Source organism: Medicago sativa, chromosome 6 (assembly GCF_051527215.1).
Source record: "Medicago sativa cultivar Bolivia chromosome 6, Bolivia_mono, whole genome shotgun sequence".
NCBI lineage: Eukaryota > Viridiplantae > Streptophyta > Magnoliopsida > Fabales > Fabaceae > Medicago > Medicago sativa.
In genome coordinates this window covers 9,866,941-9,877,494 of record NC_140754.1, presented here as the reverse complement: position 1 = coordinate 9,877,494, position 10,554 = coordinate 9,866,941, and the positions used below count along the sequence as shown (strand labels likewise).

The following is a 10,554-nucleotide window of genomic DNA, read 5'->3' as shown; positions in this document are numbered from 1 at the left end:
TCTAACATGGTATTACGAGTCTCTCGTTCAAATTCATACTGTCCTTTCCGAAATGACAACAATGATGAAGATCATTGTGACTGTAATTCAGATTTAGAAATGAAAATGCATAATGCTTGGATTAGTTTTTGTCTCTATCAATATTAGTTGCCTCAGAGGACTCTTACTTAAGTCTGCATTAGTATTCTTGATCATTTCAATGGCATATTGAACCTTTTGTGAACCTGTGTATTGTTTTTATCTTAATATGTTTTCATTTTGGTGGAGGAAGGTTCCTTAGTAATTTTATTAGTATTTTTATTCTAGCCAAATTTTAGTAATTTTTTGTTTTCGTTTCAGTTTGCTATTTTCGGCTCATTAGAGTTTTGTTATTTCCCTATTTAACCTTAACCGTTGTAGCCTAAGAGGCATAATCTTTTATTCAATCAATAATATTTTAGAGAGTTTATCTCAATCTCTGGTGGATTTCGGAACCCTATTTTCACAAGTTCGTCACTTGCGAACTTGTCTCTTTCAATCTAGGCTTAGCGCTTGCTAGCCTACGATTCCGTACGGCGTCAATTGGTATCAGAGCCTGGTTTCTCCTGTTCTTTTCCTAACGTGATCAACCATGGGAGATCAATTGGTTACGAGGGCATAATTTCACGGTTTAATTGCGGCCGCCAAAGCTCTATCAGATCAGATGGCGACGTTGATAACAACAACAACGGGGATGACAGTTAAGGTTGACGGCATCAACAACAACGACACCAACTACAACATCATCAACAACAACAGAAACAATCCGAACAGGAGAGGAGGACCAATTCCGGTTATTAGGGTTTGCAATAACAACCATACTACTCATGTACAAAAAATCATAACATACCCGTGAATCTGATTTGGAATACTACGAGCGTAGATATTACAGCAAACTAAAAGATGATTACTACAATTTTAAAATCTCTGATTCGATATAGCGTTGTCCGTTTTGTTGCAACAAAGATTACTCCTTGACCGATCTTTTGAGACATGCTTCCATAATTGCAGGTAACTCGCGTAAGACGGTTAAAGATATTGCTAAGCATTATGTTTTGATAACGTATATTCTAAGGTATCATAATGTTAATGTTGACAATGTTAATGTTAATGTTAATATTGCTAGTGATAAGCCATCTAGTGTCGGTATTGCTAGCGGTAAGTTAGTTAATTTGAGTGTTACTAATCAGAAGTCGCTTGGTATGAATGTAACTAAGTGTCAGTTACCGAACGTGAATGTTGGTGATAGTTTTGTTGCCACGATGGAAGAATACATTAAAGAATCCACCAATGAGAAGATTTGTACAACAAATTTCTCTAATAAGAAGTCGCGGTCATCCTCCAATGCATGCTCAAAGATGCTAGAAAAAATTATCACCGGAACTGAGAGTACGACAGATGTCAATCCTCTGGAATCTGTTGCGATAATCATCCAGGCTTCAATTAGATGACATTTGGTTCTAGAGCACTTCTAAAGAGTAAGAATGTAGTGAAGTTGCAAGCTGTTGTTCGCAATCACTTGGTTAGAAGGCATGTTGTTGGAGCATCACAATGTATCCAAGCTATTACTAAAATGCAAACTCCGTTTTCAACTTCGAATCACAATTCAACAATGGGAGTAGGAGTCAATATCACGAGAATGAAAGGGGTAAAATTTAAGGAAGATGAAAGGAGTCAATTCAACTCCGTTAGGAAGATGATTGCACATGTTAAAACAACTAATAGTAGTAACTTTTTTTTTGAAACACCAATTATTTATTCAAAAGTTTTATACTTAATATTAAATGTGCAAGTTCTAATACAAAATTTCTTTTAAACTTCTTAATTTGTGCAAATTTGCACATGATAGAAAACCCTAAGATAAGGCACGGTCAAAGCAGGGACTTAGAGACTGACATCCGATTGTGGGCATCTTTCGATTGAGTAGGTCAGGAGAGAGACAACAGACGATTAACCCCAATAGTGGAAACGCCGCTTTTCCTGAGTAGTCGTAGTTAGCCGGAATAAGAGGTTTCGCGGGGCTACCTACTTTTTGGCTAGGAACGACTTGCCTTGTTTGTTGGAATTCTTCTCCGCTGACTCCTGAGGCGTACTACAGATCAGTGCGTTGGAATTCTTCTCCGCTGACTCCTGAGGCGTACTACAGATCAATGCGTTCTTGCCCGCTTGGTACTTTTGAAAAAATGAAATATGTAGAATAAATTTTTACTATATATATTGGCTTTTCGATCAATTACCAAAATTGATTATTTTTTATTCGAAAGAGAATACCTATTAAAATATGAATAAATCACAATTAACAAATAAACTAAACTAAAAATTTAGACTTAAACTATTTGTATTTAAGTTTTTCTCAAGAACACATAATACAATCAATTAATTTAAATTACATTCAGAGTTATTCAGAGTTAGCTGTTAATGATGCCTTCTTAGCTCAAAGGAGTTCATCTGTAAATGCAATGTCAGCACTTTGCAAAGCTACCGGCGCAATTGTTAGCCAAGTTTTCTACGCTGTTGGTACTGAGACAAGAATCGTACCGAAATTCTTAAATTGCAAGCGTCTATTTTTGTGGTTCTTGCTTGTAGAAAGATATATTGAACCTTGTTTATATTTGTGAGTGTAATGGTAACCATAAGTTGCTGAGTGTTGGAAACAAATTATCAGAAGACTCGGTTTGTGAACGGTGTTGTCGCATCGATGTTTAACACAGTTGCTAACTAGAAGATAGTTGTCTTAGGATTTGCATTCAAGAAAGATATACCATATGTACTCTTTCTTCCACCTTATGTTGCTGTCTTCCACCTGTTACTTGGAAAATTCACTAACATGTTCATATATGTATTCTTTTCACTTTCTCAATTCTTAGAACTGCAAGACATGGGAAATAAATAAGAACTAAGTAAACTAGTTTGGTAAATAAGCTCTAGTTTAATGGGATTATATTCAAAATTATGACCTATAATGACTAAAGCTATAATAGTTATAAAAAACTCAAGAATAAGTATCAGATAAATATGATTTGTGCACTAGTAATTCCTAAATTCTTAAAAACACTAACATTGTAAGAATAAGTATCACAGTGACTTAATGTGTAAGAAGAAACGGTTTGTGATCCTTGTTATTGCATCGATGTTTGCTTATAAAAAAGGGAGCTGTTTTAGGATTTGAATTCAAGAAAGATGTGATGATACAAGAGAGACGCAGGCCATTGATGTGTGTAAAGGGCTACTCTAATAAGAAGAATGTCAGTGAGGTTTGGGATCCTATACACCGAAGATTGTATGCATTCCGTAAGTAAAGGAAGACAAAGGTGCTTTAGGATTTGCATTGTGACATTCCCTAAGATTTGAATTTTGCTTTTGGAGTAAGTAGACAGAATACAATTTAATTCTGTTTAACATGGTTGCTTAGGAGTATGTAAATATCAGAAAATAACCTTCTTGGCTTGGGACCTGAGAGTGTGCTCCCCCTCAAGGTCTCAGGTTTGATTCTCTTCTGTGCCAATTTATGTAGACTAATTTTACTTTAAAAAAAAAAGTAAATATCGGAAAATGAAGTTTAATCTAAGCTGGAAATCTTTATTTAAATTTGAAATCGAGACCTCATAGTTGTAGGTATAAGTTTGATGTTACTATCACAGATTGGTGAATGTTTGGGAAATTTCTTTATGAAAAAGAATTGGTCTGGCACTAACTTGTAATTTGACACACAATTAAGATTCAAAAGTCTATCTAGTGTCTAATATCCAAACTTACATAAATAGACGCCATTGATACAAATAGGTTCACATGGTTACCTAGAAAAATACAAAGCGAAACAACCAGCAATGATTGAAGTCATAGACAAAATCCATCCCCTTCACTTTGATCCACCGCCACATTTGAATTTTGATTTGCTCAATGATAAGGTCAACATTAATTTCATTCGTAATATGATTATTACGAGACTTTTAAATCATTCAAATTTTAGCCAGCCAGCCAAATGACTAGAAAACATTCGTTAGGCTTCACAAACTCAAAGGGTATCTGTAAACCACAAAATTTCTGGAACTGAACAATAGCAATGTTTGAGAGAGCACAAAAGACTCATAGCCAAGGTCGTGGGCAATGCATCATGTCCAATTCAAATATGCTTTTGATTCAGTTTTGAGCCTTTGACAATAACGTCCTGAGTTAGTGGTTTTGAGAAAGAATCAACTCATTCACTTGACTGCTCTATCATCGTCTGCCATTCACTTGACGGAAGGGCCTCCTCGCATGTTTGCTCAATCGCTTATTTGGTGAGTTTGACTAACATGATAATTATTGTTAGGTGTAAATAATGATATTGATTGAGTGATTAATTTGTTTGATTCTGATTTGTGTAAAAGTTTGTAGATCTTCAATTATTTTCTATTTCTTATATACTATGTTGTTCGTTTTTTTCCCTCCAAAAAAGAAAAGTTTTTTATTTTTTATCTTTGAATCGATGTTGTTAGGTGTTCTGTTTTGAAACTCTTTGAAATTTATTGGATCTTGTGTTACGAGTGGTTAAATAACAAAAAATGTTATTTTCTTTAAAAAAAAAAATGTTATTTGCGTTGTAAATTTTGAAGATATTTCAAAAGTTTAATTACTTTTTCTTTAAATGAGAAATATGAAAAATATCTAAGTAGAGAAATATTTATTTTATTCTTATTATTTTTATTAAATAAATATGTGACGGTTTGTTATTCTCCCATCTTGCTAACCAAAATTCCTTAAACCTCTCCATGACTCATTTAGTCTTACTACCTCCCTATTATTTTGGCTTGGTCAATGGTCTTATGATGATTTAATATGCACACGTTACTTATTTTTAATGAAGAAACGGTCATTCTTTATTAGTGCATTTATCCATTGCTTTGAACAAGAAAAAAGGGATCTATACATATCTATATAGAAAGAATACAGTGGAACAATGTATATTCCTCTCCTGCCAAAATATAGTTTTCTCTTCTCCCAACTATTTTAATTCTGGCTTGCATCCTCCTGTGTTTATCAGATTCAAGCTGTTCTGTCGCCTTCGATGTGATTCATATCAGGGAAGAACATGTTGTATCCTGGGAGGATATGCGCTTATGAGGCGTATAAATCCTTAAGGACAGTGATTTTGTCACGCCTCATGTTATATAATGGATTACTGTTTGGCAGGTTATCATTTTTCATGGTTTCGTGTTTGTTCACTTCACCGTTACCAACTTCTAATCACCCCAATTTCAAGAACAGATAAGTTTACTTGATATCCCTCTTGTTTATTCTCTTTAATATGTAATTGATGCTTTTATTTATATGATAGATTATTATTTGTAGAAATAATTTATTCCTGATTTTCTAACAATCTTAAGGATTTATATTTTATTAATTGTTGAAACCTGATACTCAAAATTATTTGCCCTCGTGACAGATAAATGGGAAAGGAATTGCTTAGCCTAAAAATGTTAACCGTTCGTCTCTGAAGCCGTGAGAATAGAAAGGGCCGATTTGGATATCAGGCGCAAGGTTCGTAGTGTTGTGATGTTAAATGCAAAGCCTTTGATAACCAGGTCTTTCGATCATTATTTTAATTTTATGCAATCATGGCCCAATGCGTTTTTGTGATGATTCATGTGATATATCTCTAATGTTTATACATAGATAAAACAATTGTAATTTTAATTATGTAGCTGATGTGTGCTTAGCATAAAATATACCCACTAGGTATGTTTTAGTTCTGTACTAGTTTTTATTTTATTTGGAGTGGCATGTTTAATTCTATTTACATGGTATGTGTTTGTCATCGTATGGATTTATATGCTCATATTAATTTTCTAATCATTGATCTATATGCTCATAGTAATTTGCTAACAGTAGAGGACCGTGAATATAAAAATAAAATCTTTTTATGTGGACATTGCTTGTGTTTGTAAGGTAGTTATTATTGTTATTGTAAATTAAAAGCTCTAACTTGCGAGGCTTTTATATAATAGATATGGAACATGAGACCAGAATTTAGATTGAGATACATGGACTGATTATGGTTAAGTATGTTTGTGAATTTCTTTGTAGTGAATTTAATTTTTCTATGATGAAAAGATAATTATTTATTACATGGATGGTCATTGTGTTATTATAAAATTTGTCACAGTGTGCTTGTTTACCATGTCTTATATTTATCAAAACTGGGATTTTTTTTTTTAATATGTTTGATTTTATTGTACATAACATATACTTTAGCTATTATTAACCAGCATATGAATTGTTACTATAAATCGTCTGCCTCGTTTTATCTCGACAATTTGCAATTGTAAGATGCTTCCTGTCATGGTATTTTATTGCATAATGAAACTCATACTTATCCTGCTTAAATTGTGCTTATGAATATTTTGATAATGTAGAGAATCATGTGTGAAGTTTTGAGTGTGTCATTCTCTTGTGTAAGTTCATAAGGATGTCTCTAAAATACATTTTAATGATAAATTTATGAAAATATATGTTTATGGGGATTTATTTTTTTCTCATTGTTGAAGTATTGTCACTTGAAAATCATTCAAGTAGACCTGAATAGAAATCTACCTATTTCAAGCAATGTGGGGGTATTGTCGCCTGAAAGTTTTTCAAGTATACATGTATAATAAAACTAATCATAAATTTATTTTCCCCCTTTGTAAAGATGTTATCGCTTAGTATTTATCTAAGTAGACCTGATGAAGTATATTATGGAAATTAGTTTGATAATATATGAGATATTGTTTACAGTATGAATAAACCTTTATATTAAAATAATACAAAGATGTCAAATAGATATGAATCCAATGAGAATAAATCACAAGTAGATTTTATCTTATTGATGAACATGTTGTCGCTTAATAGACAACGACCTGCATTAATTTATTGTGTAATCCGAGTTTATTTTTATAAACTTGATGAAATATGAGGTTAATTGACTTAGAGACGTCTTAGTCAATATTTGTGAATTAAGCGGATCCGTATATAAAACCCCTTGGGAAGAAATTTAGGGAAATGAGACTTTGCCACTCGAAACGACAAGTAATGGGAACTCAACCTTTGTGATTGGAGATCCGATGAAGAAGGTTCAATGGGTAAAAACAAGTTACTTGCTAGTTCTGTTAGCACTAAAATATTGTTGTCTCTTTCCTATAGTGTATGATAATGGATGAGATGTGCTAAATAATATAAAATTGATGGGTAAGCTTTAAAAGCTTTTAATGATTACCATAAGCCCTTATGGGTGGTGTATGGCATAGTAGCATACACTAGATGGAATCACCTATATGAGTGTCAAGTGGGGCCGCTTGCATGAGACCGTTGCGGGTCTCTAGAGCACTCATGAATACCAGGCACGCGCACGGCCTATTAGCGCACAACCGCGTAACAGCAAGAATTGTGGGGGTGTAATGTGATTGTGAGACCTCTTGCATACAACAAGTGGCTTGGGTTACATAGCTTGCTAAACCAATTCACTGTGTGTTAAGTCTCATTAGTCTAGGACGGGTTCCATAGCTTGCTACACCGTTCCGATGCATTACATCTACGATGTTTACCCAGAAAATTTCATTTTGTCCGTTTTCAATTTAATTTTTTAACTTTTGAAATATGTGGGGGATTGTTGTAAATTTTGAAGATATTTCAAAAGTTTAATTACTTTTTCTTTAAATGAGAAATATGAAAAATATCTAAGTAGAGAAATATTTATTTTATTCTTATTATTTTTATTAAATAAATATGTGATGGTTTGTTATTCTCCCATCTTGCTACCTCTCCATGACTCATTTAGTCTTACTACCTCCCTATTATTTTGGCTTGGTCAATGGACTTATGATGATTTAATATGCACACGTTACTTATTTTTAATGAAGAAACGGTCATTCTTTATTAGTGCATTTATCCATTGCTTTGAACAAGAAAAAAGGGATCTATACATATCTGTCGCGTCATTTTTCGGAGATCAAGGCTATTTGATTAGCTTTTGACTCACTATTTTATTTCACGACCGAACATTTAATTTTTAAGAAAAAAGGGGAAAAAAGTTCAAACACCCCATTTTGAAAAGATTTAGGGTTCGGGGGTTAGTTACATAAAGGGAAGGTGTTAGCACCCTTTATGTCCGTAGTACTCTACGGGAACCTCTTGGTTTTATCTAAGTAATGTGCTATAAACTTGCTTGTTTTTGAAAAAGGATTTTTGAAATGATAAAAGAAAAGGAGGACCTAATTATCTACATTTTATTGATTTGGAAGGACAGGGTCCTCTGCCTACGTACCCGTGAAGGATCAAAATCACGTAGTTCGTGGTGAAAAAAAGACGTTTGATTGGTTGAGTGTTTTTTAGGTTTTTTGAAAAAGGTTTTAAAATGAAAGAAAGCCAAAGTGGCAAGTGAGAATTTGTTTGTGTTTTTTATATTTAAAAAGAGACTCAAAATAAAATTAAATTGATTAATGTTTGATTAAGAAAATAAAAGAAAAAGACGGCACTTGATTTAAGATCAAGGTTTATTTAAAAAATATTTTTGTGATTTTGGTTATTCGCATGTTTTTGTTGTTTTTGAATAATAACTAAACTTAAATTAACACTAACGGAGCGAGAAAGTAAAGCGTAGGTATTTCGTGGTGACGTTGGATCACCAAAAAAACCATTAACCTAATCTAGAAACATAAAAGAAAGGCATACACACACGCACGCACACATGCACCTAAGCTATTACAAAAAAACCTATTAATACATTCTAAGGTCTGCGGAAATAAATAAATATGCACGATAAAATTACATTAAGCCTACTATACATTCTATGGTATGCAGAAAATAACAAGAGGAAATAAATTATTTACATTAAAGCCTAGTTTACATTCTAATATCCTTGCTATAAAATAAATGGCGTAAATAAATATATGAACAAAATAATAAATCTAATCCTAAAATATGCATGAGGCAATATAAAAATAATTACAATGCTAAAAGATAAAAAAATAAAATGTATGCAAGGGTTGAAAGAAATAAAATTTGGTTCAATCACCAGGTGGGGGTGCATGAATAAAACAGGGTGTGCTGGAATTAAAACAGAGGCAGATTGGGCCTTGAACAGAGTAAGGCAAGTTGGGCTTAGGAGACAGTTCTCGGCCGTCTGATTGATCAGACGGCCTTCATTCAATCACGGAACAAAGTAATACTGGCCACATGATCACGATCAGGACAATCAAGGAGGCGAGGGTGCGTGGTAGTCCATGCACCCACGCACACAGGAACATTACAGCCTTATAAAATGGATTTTTGCACAGACTCTCTTCATTCTCTCAAATCGATTCTCTCTCCTTTTCTTTCCTTTCACATGTCCTTTGTTCTTTCTCTTAATTTTCTTCTTCTTTCATATATTTTCACGATTCTTGTTCCTATCTTCCCTACTTCCCTTTTTTTATTCTAAACCCAAAAAAACTTTGAAGAAAAACAATTACAGAACCTAGATAAAAAAGATTATACGTACGTGTTATCACCTATGATGGTTGCTTGCCAGTCCGATTCGGTTTGCTTCTCCGTTGCTTTGATGCTTGCTGTTTGGGAATGGCTCGGATACGGCTCGGATTCACCGATTGTTGTTGTTGATACGTCGGCGCTGGATGTGATTCAGCAGTCGATTGTGATTCGGCCGGACTGGTTGTGTGTGTGGTTTTGACACGAGCTTGTGCGAGTCTCGTCGGTCGATGTGGTTTGCGATTACGGTTTTGTGCATTGTGTTTGATTCGGATTTGAAATGGTGATGGTGCGGTTCGTTGTTTTGATGAATCAGTGTTATGGAATTATGAATTTGGGACTGTGGGGTAATGTTTTGATGTCTCTAGTGTCTCTGATGAATTGTATCGGACTAGTTTTTGTATTTTTTGCTTGCAGGTTGTTGGTGATTGGGGTCTTTGCTGGAATTTCTTGTGCAGGTTATGCGTGTTGTAGGTTTGGGTGAACGGGATTGTGTGTTGTGAATGAAAATTGGCTCTGATGAACTGAGGCTGCTTTGTATCGGAGAAGGTTTTTGATGTGAAAATTGTTGCAGGTTTTGTGTTGATTGCGGCCTCCTCGCTGTTCTGCCGATGCTTATTTTATAGTGCCAGGTTTAGAAGAAACCGAATCCCTGGCTTGTGCAGAAGGAAAGTGAATCTGTTCCTGGATTTTGGGTTTGGATATAGGAAGAGCGCGTACCAGATTGGGGAGATGTGAACAAGCTGCTTGGATGTGAATGTAGACTGTTTTTTGACTTAACACTTAAAAATAAAAAATAAAATAGAACTAAAAAAACTAAAAAAAAAAAAAAAAGGATAAACACGTTAATATTTTTTTGATTTTTATCTAATTAATAAAATGAGAAAAAAAAAAAAGAAAGTAAAACTTGGATTTATCTAAAAGGAAATAAAAGAAAAAAAAATAATGACTAAAATAAAAACTAAAGTTAAAATTTAATTAATTAAAAGAATTTTTTTTAAAAGATGAAAATAACGACTAAAAATAAAAATGATAGGGAGAAGAGGGCTCGAC

General features: G+C 33.7%; 1 pseudogene; it reads left to right on the top strand.

The window, feature by feature from the left end:
* Nucleotides 1–1,465: 1,465 nt before the first annotated feature.
* Nucleotides 1,466–10,554, top strand: part of LOC146912678 (UDP-glucose 6-dehydrogenase 1-like) — a 35,881-nt pseudogene continuing 26,792 nt past the window's right edge.